This window comes from Dreissena polymorpha, chromosome 1 (genome assembly GCF_020536995.1).
Source record: "Dreissena polymorpha isolate Duluth1 chromosome 1, UMN_Dpol_1.0, whole genome shotgun sequence".
Classification (NCBI taxonomy): Eukaryota; Metazoa; Mollusca; class Bivalvia; order Myida; family Dreissenidae; genus Dreissena; species Dreissena polymorpha.
Genome location: NC_068355.1, coordinates 189,534,319 through 189,549,795, shown reverse-complemented (window position 1 = coordinate 189,549,795; position 15,477 = coordinate 189,534,319). Strand labels below are relative to the sequence as shown.

The 15,477-nt window shown below is 34.4% G+C and overlaps 1 protein-coding gene across 1 annotated transcript in view; it reads right to left on the bottom strand.

The window, feature by feature from the left end:
• LOC127865198 (uncharacterized) overlaps window positions 1-15,477 on the bottom strand; it is a 169,843-nt gene that overhangs the window by 37,256 nt on the left and 117,110 nt on the right. The gene's annotated exons all lie outside the window — the stretch shown is intronic.

Below are 15,477 nucleotides of genomic sequence, written 5' to 3'. Positions count from 1 at the left end.
ACACATGTTGATCTATAAAAAGTGATCTCAAATGACATATATGGGAATCTGGTTAAAATATATGGGATAAACAAATACGTCTGAAAGTAAGAATAGATAATTGTCAACATAGCTCTCTCAAAGGAAGATTTATATATAGGTTCATGATAAACTTAGCATGACATATATTATAATGCTATTATTCCGGTAGTAAAGTGGTAAACGCTAGGTAACTTACACATGTCATGCTGGGAAGGCTTTGATAGAAAAACTGATTACATCACAAATCTAATGTTCAAAATGTGGAAACATGAGCGCATTCTCTGATTACATTACTAATATTGTTCAATATTTTCTAATATGAATGCATTTTATGATTACATCACAAATAGTGTTAAATATTTCTAATAACATGAACGCGTTCTCTGATTACATCACAAATATTGTTCAATATTTGCTTACATAAACTCGTTCTTTGATTACATCACAATTAGTGTTCAATATGTTATAACATGAACGCGTTCTCTGATTACATCACAAATATTGTTCAATATTTGCTAACATAAACTCGTTCTTTGATTACATCACAAATATTGTTCAATACATGTATTTATAATAACATGAAGGCGTTCTCTGATTACATCACAAATACTGTTCAATATTTACTAACATAAACTCGTTCTTTGATTACATCAGAGATATTGTTCAATATTTTCAAACATGAACGCGTTATTTGATAACATCACAAATAGTGTTCAATATTTCATAACATGAACACGTTCTCTGATTACATCACAAATATTGTTCCATATTTTCCAACATGAACGTGTTCTATGATAACATCACAAATAATGTTCAATATTTTCAAACATGAACGCATTATTTGATAACATCACAAATAATGTTCAATATTTTCAAACATGAACGCGGTCTGATTACATCACAAAATTGTTCAATATTTGCTAACATGAACGCGTTCTCTGATTATAGCAATTACTGTAAGTTTTTCGTACACTTTAAAATAACATTTGTTTTCATGTCCGAGAATTTGGATATGACAAATATTCAATAATTAAAGGTGTCCGAACATTAAGAGACAAAAACTAAGGTTTCCGAAAATTATTATTATATTGACATATATGCAATTAATCAATGCTCAATAAAACATCTCGTCAAATTAAAACTCTTCTGTTTCTTCTTGCAAACTAAATACAACTTCACAGCTTTGCTAACTCTTGTCTTAAACGATATAGAACAATAACGATTAAGAACAGAAAACATTCTGCTTTCTTTATAGGACAAGATTGTTTAAAATGCATTGTTTATTACTTTCCACCAAAGAAATCACACAACCTTGTGACATTGACATTTGACCTGTAACCCTCATTATTTACAGGTGTATTAAGTTTTTCACAAATAACCATCATACCAATTTCCAAGATTCCACACCAAAGCATTCACTAGATATCAAGCACAACAAAATAGTCTACATACCAACCAACCGACCAACCCACGGTGGGCATGTGCACAGCTATATACAAGCCAATTATTCAAAGGGAAACTTAAGCTCGATTGGTCATTGTCAGCTCGGGTACTGCTTAAATGTTCACCGGATAATCCTAAGTATACTTAAATGTACCCCAGGTATGGAAAATATACTGAAACGTACCCATGAATTATAATGCTAAATTGGTCGTTGTCGCCTTTTTTTTCAAATTAATTATTTTCGAATTTATGTTAAATGGCCTTTATATTATTGAAACTCCTGCTCAAAAAGCATTTTAAATAAAACTTGGATAAAGTCTAAATTGACCGGGTACGTGTTTAGAGGATAATACACGGCTGAGCCGGGCCGGGCCGTTTTCGACCTGGGGCCAATTATCACTGCCTGGCCCGGCTCAGCCGTGTATTAACGTCTATAATATATATCTTACTTTTATACTAAATTATAGATGGGCACAGGTTTTGAGTCATAAAATCATACTATTTTGGTCCTTCACTAAAATTTATGAAGAACCAGCTTTCCGTACTTATATTTTCATTGAATTTATTACGCAATTTGTGACGTATCTCATGTGACGAAATTTAAATGACGAATCTAGCCAGACGCTTTGGATTTAAGGACAACAACAAATTGGATTCGGTGTGTATTTATTTAACAGTTAAATATTTTTTAAGCATTGAACGATTAGTGTGTGTGTTTACGATGGATATAATATTATGAATGTGAATAACAGTGTTGGGATATAAAACTGGAATGAAACTGGTGAGATTGCATTTTCGATTTCATTAAAATGTCGAATAACGCGATGTTTTGTTGAATTATTGATAGATTAAATTTAAGAAAAGTGTAAGTGAGTAGTTCTTTAACTGTTGGAAGGAAATCGATGTTGAATTAAAAGGGTAATTTCTTTGATGAATAATTCGTTCCTTTGTCAGTCGATCAAAGAATGTCTATCCACAAAGAATTGCCTGCCTACATCCTGTGCTTTAAAATGGAAAAGGTGAATGGAAATCAAGAAATGTGTCACAAATTTTAACACGTCATGGAAGCAAATTAAACTTCACAAAAATAAACATGGTTATTACACAACTTCGGTGAGTAGAACAATAACCTAGATTTTTTACTTTTTTATGGCCAAGACTGGATGTGGATGCCATTTTTTTCCAGTTGAACGTCACGCGCACACATTCTGACGGCCGAATATAAATAATCAGCCCTATGGCGGAATATTTATAATGACCCCGCAACGGTGATAATGGCATGAACAACTGTACAAATTTGTTACTATATATAGTAAGGTATGTATTATTTGTATATATTCCGTACCCCGGGTACATTTTAGTATACTTATGAGTACTAAGGGTACATGTAAGCAGTACCTGAGCCGACAATGACCAATCAAGCGAAACTTTACTACATATATAGGAACTTATTAGCATTGATTTTACAAGTTGTGTATTAAAGTATGATTTAAATTAAAGTAATTCAAGAATGTCAACATCAAAAATACTATTTCACACAAATCTGACATGCAAATTGCACAAAAAATCATACAAATGATATGCGGATAAGTGTCAAATGCTTACTGGAATGGGTTTAATAAACTAATGGCTAATTTGCTTAATATTATATTGAAAATTGTTCATTTAAGGATACATAATGGTTGTGGATATCTCAACATGTCTATTTCACACAAAGGAATCTTCTTCAGGCGAGTATCTTATTTGCTGAACTACTGATTAGTTTTCAAACATCATAAAAATGTGTTTGACCAAAAACATTAATTTTGACCCCATACAGCTCTTTGAGTTGTTTTTCAACTAAAGGATTACAGTAGCTTAAAGCGGTATAACAACAATATTTTCAATTTACCATATTAAACATTATTTGAGCAATACATTTTCTCTCTTTTCGAGCAGACATTTATAAAGGAACAATATTATATTTTGTAGACAAGAGCGCAAGGAATGCGCTTTATCGCTCACCTGTGAAATGGGGCATGGCCAAATTTTACCAAGGATTTGACCAAAGTTATTATGCTAAAGATAAATCCATACAAACAAAACAATTCTTAATATAGTGATTTAATGTTTAAGCTTATTGATTTATTAATAAATTACCTGGTAAAGCCATCATCTTACACTAACAGTGTATTATGTGAAGTTGGAATAATTTTGAAATGGCTTTGTTCAGTGAAATAATCTGGTTAACAACACACAATTATTTAAATGCATGCATGGACAGTTTTAGATTAAAATCTGAATATGATTTATTTAGTGTTATACACTAGGGTAAAGTTAAAATAATAATGAATAATCTTCAAAAAACCATTATCCCTCACACGCACATATGTTCATAAAATGTATTCAAGTGACAACAATTTTGTATTTCAATTTTAGATGGGTAAACAGTATATTAAAATGCAAAAAAATCACTAAAAGAAAAAAGAGCTCTACAGTCACAGACAAATGCCCCCCCCCCCCTCCCCTCCCAACTGGACCTTGACACAGGATTGTTTGCACCATAACTGACCATAAGAGTTAATCTTTAAGATTAGTGCGACTTAGCCAGTTAAATAAGTTTATAGTCGATACAAATGCATGCACTTCTGTTAAATCATTGTTATAGTAAACTAGAGCTTTATCACAGACGTGATGAATACCCCCACATGCCGCATCGACACAGAATATTTTGCATGTTGTCTTAAAAAAAGCAGATGCCATGCTCAAGGTTTAAAACGCACTGAGTGACCCTGTGACCTAGTTTGTGACCTAGCATGGCCCATGTTAGAACTTGACCTACACATCATCTAGATACAACTTCTGACCAAGTTCGGTGAAGCTGTGATGAAAACTACTTGAATAAGTAAGAGGACACCATGCTCAATGTTTAAAACGCACTAAGTGACCCCGTGACCTAGTTTATGACCCGGCATGACCCATATTCAAACTTAACCTACACATCATCAAGACACAACTTCTGACCAAGTTCTGTGAAGCTGTGATGAAAACTACTTGAATTAGTAAGTGGACACTATGCTCAATATTTAAAATGCACTATATGACCCCGTGACCTAGTTTTTGACCCGGCATGACCCATATTCAACCTCAACCTAGACATCATCTAGATACAACTTCTGACCAAGGATGGTGAAGATCGGATGAAAACTACTTTAATTAGAGAGCGGACAACATGCTAAATGTTTAAAACGCACTAAGTGACCCCATGACCTAGTTTTTGACCCGGCATGACCCATATGTCAATGTAAAAATGATCGAATAAAATCGATTAATTGTTGTTGGATGAGAAAGTCAGTGATACCAAATTCTCATTCTGGAAAATCGATGTCGCTGATTTAGTAGATCATTGAAACGACTGAAATTGAGATGACTCGGTTTGCAGTCAGTGGTTAATTGAAAAATGTGTCTATGCAATGGATTTGAATCACTCTGTGTTGTAAACCAGATTATTGCAGTTAACGCAGCCATTCCATGATTGATGTCATCCAACTTTACATAATACGCTGTTTACTGGTTTATATGCCTTTTTACCTGAATAACACAAATGTAACGACTGTCATCAGGTTGTAAAACAAATGTAATATGTCACTAGATTATCAAGTAAATACAAATGGGCTAACGGCTCACTGAAAGTTAGTAAATTGAACTACATTATTATTGTACACTTTTTTAAACATGTTGATGGACTTTAATGCTGTTTTGACATCAACCTACAACACTGCAGACCAGCTATAACACGATTGTTCTTGATCTTTGAACAATTTCAGACTTTTTTCCAAAACCAAACTGTTTGTATAAAGGGTGAGTTATTTTAGCTATCAATTAATTTAGTGTTTTTTTATTTGAAAAATATCCCACAAGAAAAATATCCTATGATTTTTAGCAGACACTTTTTCTCTGTATTTACTTGCAGTGACCTCGAACAATGACATCTAGGAAATGCGCCGTATACACAATCAAAAGGAGTGGAGTTTGGTAAAACTTAATGGAAACAAAACTAATGGGATCCATGGAGTTTTTGTGATATATTAGTCATTGTAAAAAAATTAATCAGTACATAGTACATCTGCATTTACACGTTATTGAAAAACTGATAAAATAACAAGGGCTGTTTGTAAAACATGCATGCCCCCCATATGGGCTGTCCGTTGTAGTGGCAGCCATTGTGTGAATACGATTTTTGTCACTGTGACCTTGACCTTTGACCTAGTGACCTTAAAATCAATAGGGGTCATCTGCGGGTCACGATCAATGTACCTATGTAGTGTCATGATCCTAGGCAAAAGCGTTCTTAAGTTATCATCCGAAAATCATTTTACTATTTCGGGTCACCGTGACCTTGACCTTTGACCTTGTGACCTCAAAATCAATAGGGGTCATCTGCAAGTCGTGATCAATCTACCTATGAAGTTTCATGATCCTAGGCGTATGCGTTCTTGAGTTATCATCCAAAACCGTTTTACTATTTCGGATCACCGTGACCTTGACCTTTGACATAGTGACCTCAAAATCAATAGGGGTCATCTGCGAGTCATGATCAATGTACTTATCAAGTTTCATGATCCTAGGCATAAGCGTTATTGAGTCATCCTTCGGAAACCATTTTACTATTTCGGGTCACAGTGAACTTGACCTTTGACCTTGTGACCAGAAAATCAATAGGATTCATCTGCGAGTCATTATCAATCTACCTATCAAGTTTCATGATTCTAGGCATAAGCGTTCTTGAGTTATCATCCGAAAACCATTTTACTATTTCGGGTCACCTTGACCTTTGACCTAGTGACCTGAAAATCAATAGGGGCCATCTGCCAGTCATTATCAATCTACCTAGGAAGTTTCATGATTCTAGGCATAAGCGTTCTTGAGTTATCATCCGGAAACCATTTTACTATTTCGGGTCACTGTGACCTTGACCTTTGACCTAGTGACCTCAAAATCAAAAGGGGTCAACTGCAAGTCATGATCAATCTACCCATGAAGTTTCATGATCCTAGGCATATGCGTTCTTGAGTTATCATTCAAAAACCATTTTACTATTTCATGTCACCGTGACCTTGACCTTTGACCTAGTGACCTCAAAATCAATAGGGGTCATCTGCGAGTCATGATCAATGTACCTATGAAGTTTCATGATCCTAGGCCCAAGCGTTCTTGAGTTATCGTCTAACAACCACCTGGTGGACGGACCGACAGACCGACCGACCGACATGAGCAAAGCAATATACCCCCTCTTCTTCGAAGGGGGGCATAAAAATAACATTGGCAAACTTGTACATCCAAATAAATGAGAGGGCTTAAAAAAAGTAGCTGGCAGTTAGTTGAGTCTAAACCAAGCTAACAAGTCTTGTTGTATCTATGGAATCAATCAGACATTGACAATGACAAGGAAATGAGCTACACATTGATGTGCACCTTACACAATGGTTAATGCGATGTGCCGGCTTGATACAGAGAGCAATCTGGTTAACACCTATTTATGGAAGTTAAATATGCCTCATTAACTTAACAACTTCACGAAGGTTATTTTACCTTAATAGCAATTTAACAAACACTCAAACAGGACTTGTGCCTATTCAATGCTTTGCAGGATTGAGATCTTAAGACGTGATCCTACCAATTGATTGTGTTTTTCTAGAAATCCACACCAATAATCATCAAAACCTGACTCGATATGTATCTTTATGACAACGTTCTAAAAATTTTATCTGAAAAATCAGGAATACTGATAGCCAAACACTAAAATGATATTATCTTAAAAAAGCTTTTATGTATTGAGTCCCAAACCAATTTAATCCTTACAAATGAGTTCGTACACAATATACATATTGCCATTTCCTGCACATAAAGTTTTACTATCACCTTGAGGGCAATATGGTATATTTTAGATCCTTTTAGTTATTCGCATTAACTACTGTCAGAGTTGTGTTCCTTTGCCGGTTGTGACGTCATTCTGTGATGAAAATCCACCAGAAAGAAAATTATTTGTACCTCTGAAAACAAATCAACGTCTTCTGAACTATATACATATATATTTCATTTAAGTACCATGAAGTGTGAAATAAACATTAGACATTCTGCTCAAAGGCCATTGGTGTCAACCCTAATTTCATGTACATACATGTATTACTGTAATAACTCTATATTTTCGGACACTTAAAAATATTTATAAAAATTTGTGTTCGAAAGATATTTACAAAATACAGGTGTCCCAAAACTTAGAGTCTAACATTGAAATGTCAAAAAATAGTGTCAATTGTATCAACGACTACAGGTAATAGCATTTGCTTGTAAAATACCATGCCGTATAGGATATATTAGTTACATTTATATATGTTTGCAATGCATTTTAAATAATTTTAAATGCTTAATTTATTTTAAAGAAAGTTACTACAAGCTTTTAAATTGACCAACGAGTTCAAAGATGAGCATGTGATGTACCGATACTTGCTAGTATGAACCTGTAATTAACGCTTTGCTACCTCTTACCTGAAATTATATGGAACAGAGATATATAACCTTAAACATACTGCTTCCTTAAAACAGCATCAATACAAATGCTTTCGGGCAAAACCATTGCTTTACACCGGTGTACAAGGTTATTTACCCAATAAAGCGAATGTAATGGTCCGTTGCCCTCAGCATGAACCTGCCAGGTTTAATGCTGTTAATCTGGTTGTAACCCCTGCGAAATGTTGTTCTGCAGTTCACGAATAATTCGTGAACAGTTCATGAACTGTTCATGAACTGAGTTCATGAATTGTTCACGAATAGTTCGTGAACAGAAAATGAGCCACGTCTGTGAAAAGTTCTTGAAATTTTAGTTCATGAACTGTTCATGAACACTAATGGCATGAAGTGTTCATGAAATATTCTTGAAACCTAATGGCATGAAGTGTTCATGAACTATTCTTGAACCCGTGTGGCATGAAGTGTTCATGAACTATTCTAGAACCATTATGGCATGAAATGTTCATGAACTATTCATGAACATCAATGGCATGAAGTGTTCTTGTACAGTTCATGAACAACACAATTCTTGAAAAATTCTTCAGGGTTTTGCTGTTCACGAACAGTTCATGAACATTTTCCTTCTATTTTTCAATGGCTTATTTTCTGTTCACGAACTGTAAGTGAATAGTTCATGAACCATAGTTCTTCAAGAGTTAATGAACTGAGGTGGCATGAAGTGTTCATGAACTAATCATGAACAATATTTTTTCAATTTATGCAAAGGTTATCATAAGTGTTACTAAAGCTCAACAAACAGGTCAGGGTAAGAAGAAACAAGTCTTGTATTAGCACTTAACATATTGATAGCAACATATTACAATAATTTAAATATAACACTAATAACTGAGATACAAGTGGTTTGATAATACTCTTTAAATTTCATAATACAACTTTGCACTATATGTTCATGAATAATTCATGTATTGAAAAGATTATGAATAGTCTCATTTTCAGTTCAAGAATCATTTACTAATCAATGGTTTCCCTGAAATGGTTACACTTACAGTGCCAAAGAACTTGAAATGGAACCAATGGCTGATCAGTTCAGACGGTAATTTATTAAAGACTTACATTTTCAAATATAACATAAACCATGTGCCTTCCGTTTCAACTTCCTGTGCACACAATATTCTTTCTTTGTAAAAACAGCAATGCAATGTACATTGAGTTCTTGATATCATCTTAAACTGTTCTTGAAATAAGATGTCCTTAAAACGTTCTTAAACTTGTTTTTTAAGTCTTCCAAGAACAATGACAGATCCTTTTAAGAACATATTGGATTCTTAAAAAGTCCATCATACGTTCAAAAACATTGTGTAGACCTGTTTAAGAACATAAGAAGGAAACATGTTGTTCAAAAAAGTTCTTAAAGTGTTCAAGAATAGTTTAAGAATAATTCAAGCACAGGAAAGGTCCTTAAAAAGTTATTGAAGTGTTCCTGAAGGCAGTTCTTGAACAGTTCTTTTACAAATGTTCTTAAAATTCTCTAGAACAGGTCAAGAACTCTAACTTACAGTGGTGAAAGTACTATGCATATTCATACTAACTTCACAGGTTTCACAAATCTACAAGATTTGTATGCTAGACATTTCAATATTACTTTCAAAAATATGTATGAAACATCTAGCACAAAGGAATTCATGAATTATTCATGATGGATCCTTAAAGTCTGTCTCAGAAAAGTCATTAGAAATACTTGTGCATGAAATGTTCATCACTAAGTATTTATGGTTAGATGAAGAACTGTTCATGAACTTTGAAATGTTCAACAATAATTCATAAACAGTTCATGAACATGTCTTAAGAACAGTTCATGTCCAAAAGTTCATGAACCAAGCTAAGGAACTTTTTCAGAACGGTTCATGAACAGTTCTTGATTGGCTTGAAGTGTTCATGAAATCATGAACAACATTTCGCCGGGGAAAACCCCATGATTGAAATATCGAAAACAGGACCGAAATTTGGTAAAATAGCGCTGTAAAATATACTGTCCGAAAACTTAGAGACATTAATTATGGACGAAAACTTGTGTGTCCGAAAATTGAGAGTCACAAAAAATAATTATTTTTGCTAAAAAAGGGGTGTCCAAAAACATAGAGTAATGACGGTACTAAATTTTGAACTTAAATGCAAACATTTTGTAAAAATGTCAAATATTAACAAGGGCTGTTTGTAAAACATGCATGCCCCCCATATGGGCTCTACGTTGTAGTGACAGCCATTGTGTGAATATGTTTTTGTCAATGTGACCTTGACCTTTGACCTAGTGACCTGAAAACCAATAGGGGCCATCTGCCAGTCATTATCAATCTACCTATGAAGTTTCATGATTCTAGGCATAAGCGTTCTTGAGTTATCATCCGGAAACCATTTTACTATTTCGGGTCACCGTGACCTTGACCTTTGACCTCGTGACCTGAAAATCAATAGGGGCTATCTGCGAGTCCTGATCAATCTACCTATCAAGTTTCATGATCCTAGGCATAAGCGTTCTTCAGTTATCATCCGGAAACCATTTTACTATTTCGGGTCACCGTGACCTTGACCTTTGACCTAGTGACCTCAAAATCAATAGGGGTTATCTGCGAGTCATGATCAATGTTCCTATGAAGTTTCATGATCCTAGGCCCAAGTGTTCTTGAGTTATCATCCGGAAACCACCTGGTGGACCGACCGACAGACCGACATACCGACAGACCGACATGAGCAAAGCAATATACCCCCTCTTCTTCGAAGGGGGGCATAAAAAAGCTCCTTGTGAGTTATTTTCCGACAGTTTATAATGCTAATGGTATTGATCATTGGCATAATATGATTTGTTGGCTTTTTTCACAACTTTGGGAACATGACCTTTACCATTTAAAATAAGAAACTAAGCGTCAATTTACCCCAATTTGAGAAAATAGTATCAGTTATAATTAATGAATTTTCTTGGTAATGCTATATATATTAGAACATATATATGTGAAGGAAAGCCAATCAGGAGAAGTGGCCATTTAACTTAATTACAAGTCCTTTTTACGCTGAAAACTCATTACTTATACACTTTCAAAACTGATACTATCAATCTCATGGGATTCTCTGACTCAGGAGTGGCAAAAAAAAAGGTTTTGCTATTGGGAATATACCAAATAATTGCTCTTAAATTCGCTGAAACAAGATCTGTCACCATAGGATGACATATGCCCTCTATAAATGCATTGATAGAAGTTATGAGCATGTTTCAAAACCTAAACGCAGATTTCGAAACCTTAACACGGACCCTAAGTTCAAAGTTAAGGTCACAGGGGTCAAATATGACTTTTAAGACAGTGGTGTGGTTCCTGTGCGCAACAATATTGTCAAGGTTTCACAAGATTGTTATTCAAGATATACTTAAATAGTGATCTATTCCTATTAATTTGACTTCTTATTATGAAATTGACCTAATTGCAAATAGCCATTTACTTTTTTGTACACCATAAACCATGTCATACTTGCACTATTCATTAAAGGAATGTTCTAGAACATAACTAGACATGCACCTCATTTGATTTTTTACAAGTTTATGTTTAAGTTTACGGAGAGGATATTCATGTTAGTGTTAAAGACATAATATGTGTCCATTTTTAGAGAGAATAAGCTCAACTTATCAAACAGCTTTTTTGAAAAAATATATTCATACGATATGATTCTTCAAGTCTGCACTAACTGAGTCCCGGTTTTGACCAAGAGTTTGTTTTTGTGGAAGTGTATCATTAACCTAATCAACTCAATGTTATCTTCTGTTATTTCTTATTCAAATCAGACATTACAAACATTATGGCAAGTCATTCAGTAAACACCCATTCAAAGTATTTTGTTTTCTTCAAAACTAATTAACATAATACAAATGCAGGGAAGTTATGGAGCGTTATCGTGGTTTAACAAACACTAAACCAGAAAGATTTATTTCAAAGCTTTACATCGATAGACATCTAAACACGCAATCAGAATATTTCAAAATAAGATAGCAAACCACATGAAACAGTACCTGCCTATTCATGAATCCACATGACAACCCATGCAAACATTTTATCTGAAGCATCAGGAAGTTAATATAAATTCCTTTTGTTGAATGTTTGGGGACCAAACACACTCAGATGTTAGCTTACTGACGCAAAAGACTTGGAATAATCAGAACATCGTGTTAAAGCAATTAAATTGATGAGAACCCTAACACCTTGATGAAGTGAAGATACAGTGAACATATTGCATACTGCCCTAATAGCTGTACTAATTCAAAGTACCCTAACAGTGCACCTTGATGAAGTGAAGATTAGGTGAACATATTGCATACTGCCCTTAGCCATACTAATTCAAAGCTCTTGATCAGGATTGAAGAAACACGTACTGTTTAAATAGGAGTTAGCAAATAAATTTAAAGAAGCATTGTAAATAATTGCGCAAAAAAAACCCACATTACCTGATCACTACCATTGTTTCAATAAACAAATGCATGAATTTAGAATAATTAGCTTTTAATTATGTTTCATACTATTCTGTTCAATATTTTGTTAAAAACTTCTTTGTTTAATGTTGTTGAAACTAAAATACTACATGTACTATTACGCAGTACACCCCACACTTTAAATACATGTCGCCTCTTCATGCACTATACAAATACACATAACAACATTGAACCCTTTAAAATGGGCATTACTAGTTGTCAACTGATATAATTTCAAGAAGTTCTTTCCAATTTACATGCTTTTAGCAGCCCTTTTTCTGTCACATGAAATTGAAAAGCTGTAAATTTGCTTCAGTATGTGAGTTTTTCTTGATTAAGCAGACACAATAGACTGCTAGGAAACCAATTTTTTTTCTTTTTCATAACAAATTTTACAAATAAAACAAGTGCTGTGTTTGTCAGAAACACAATTACAGTACACTCCACGCGTTTTCCCCAAAAAACGCGCTCCCTCCGCGGGTTTTTTCTGCGAGCGAGTGTTCACGCGGCGTTGGAAGAGCGAGGTGAACTCGATAAAACGCTCGGCGTTACGCCGCGTTCGCTAATTCCCGCGGCGTGTATTACTTTAGGCTAGTCGGTAAATGCAGACACTTTCCGTTCTTATCAGTGTTCGCTGCGCAACACCGCGTTAGCAGTGTGCTACTGGGCATGCCAAAAAATAAAAACATTGTTATAATAAATTGTTTAAATTCTGTAGTACATGTATTATAAAGATAATTGTATAGAAAATTAATACGTATAAAAATTATGTTTTTTAATTCACAGGTACGTCTACAATATGAATTAGTCTAATATAATACATTTGACAAATTAATATTTAAATCATAACGCATATGACACAAGAATAAATGTGCCGTAAAATTTCCAAATGAGAATAATAATTAGTAATCCGAAACACACTACGATTTTTAATTGTTAACACGACGTTTACAAATGCTTCCAATATACAGTCATGTATATTTCCCGACAAAAGCGCGCGAAAATTACAAGGTCAAGGTACAATGTATACTCCTGCAAAGCGTGCGTGTATTGATTTTTTTTATACAAACTTTGTAGTGCAGAGAACATTGAATTTTGTTGATTTCGGTTAAAAGTTTCTTTGGTATTTATTAACGAATTTATATCGCGAATAAGTTGATATTTCCTCTAAAATAATTTCAAATCGAACACGCCGAATCTTTATAGTTACGGTATTTTAGTAGAGTAATTATTTTAACACTAATTGTATAGTAAACTGATTAAAGAAGACATCTGGGCGGAACTGGATTTTAAGTGTTTGACGTTATGAAAACACGCAATGCTTGTCTACTGACCTATTGTGTAGACTGCTGTCTGCGGTGTTTTGACAAAAGGAATTAAAATGTGTGAATGTCACTCTGCCGATTTGGTCCATAATTACTGGTAAACATTGTTTAGAATGTTGACGCAACAAGAATACAACTGTGAATATTAAATGCAATTATCAACTCAATAGTTACCACCTTTTAGCAATCAATGGAATAACCTACAAACAAAGAGAAAATCAATGCATTAGCGAGCAGAGAATTGACTTTGTTCCGACAATTAAAACCATTCCTTATGCATTCGTTGAACTTACTTGAGTAAGTTATGCCTTTAGACAGGAAGCGGCTTTTCTTTGACTACGTCAAACTGTCAATTCACACAGATTTGCGAGATTTTTAGGGTCCTTGGTCATTTGTATACATGTTCAGTATAGATAATCACCTGCTAACATGAAAACTTTGGATTAAATTATCAAAATAAAAACAATGTTGCAAACTGTGTTTATATCAATTGGTAAGTATTAGTTGAAAGATGACGTTTTGTGTGTCGTAAATCAACGAGTTTTCTATACAACAACAACTACTTCTACAACCACGTCGGAATCGATCTATCTTGGTTTTTTTTTTTTAATTGTAAATATTATACTACATGTACATGTATGTACTTGTAATAAATGTAATTTTATTTGAAAATCAGGAAGTCAAACAAAATTAATTTGATCGTTATCTCGTAATACGCGGAGTTTCCCCTGCGTTGCCAACGCCGAGGACCGCCGCTTCGGCCTATCAGTTTTGCCGATCGTTAACCGCCGCGTCCAAAATCATGCAAACGCCGCGTATATCGGGATTTTCTTAATCTCCCTCTAGGTCGAAACCCGCGGGGTATGGAGGGAAATTGGGGAAAACGCGTGGAGTGTACTGTACCCCTATTGCGCCACTTTGAAATAAAATTTCAATATATAATTTGGCAGGTGTGTAAATTTTCTCCCTTTTAAAGCTTATTACTTCCCTTGGATTGTTTTTGTTTCTTTTGACCTTGAAGGATGACCTTGACCTTTCACCACTCAAAATGTGCAGCTCCATGAGATACACATGCATGCCAAATATCAAGTTGCTATCTTCAATATTGAAAAAGTTATGACCAAACTTTAACGAAGGTAAAAGTTTAAGGAAGGAAACATACAATGATATTTGACCTTTGACAGTGAAGGATGAACTTGACCTTAACTTTTCAACTTTCAAAATGTGCAGCTCAATGGGATACACATGCATGCCAAATATGAAGTTGCTATCTTCAATATTGCAAGAGTATTCAAACTTTAGCCAAGATTGAAGTTTTGGGACATAATGACAGACAGGCCAAAAGAGGGAGCATAAAAACTACTTATGGATTGTGGACCAGACTGAATACATGTACAGCTGGTAACAGTTGCTGCCCCTGTAGAGTGGCAGGTGAAGATCCACTTAGTTATTAGAAATGTGTTACATAGAATTGCAAATTGTTTTGCGTAATTCATACACTGAACAAGGGTCATGTAAGTGTCTATAAATGCCCCAGAGTAATGTTAGACTCAAATGTTTGGTATTGATCTTCAAAGAAGTTGAACACATACATGTTTTTGTTGGAGAACAAAAAATTAACAATCATCAATAACTTTTAAATATTGAAGGTAATTTTATTTAAACTTT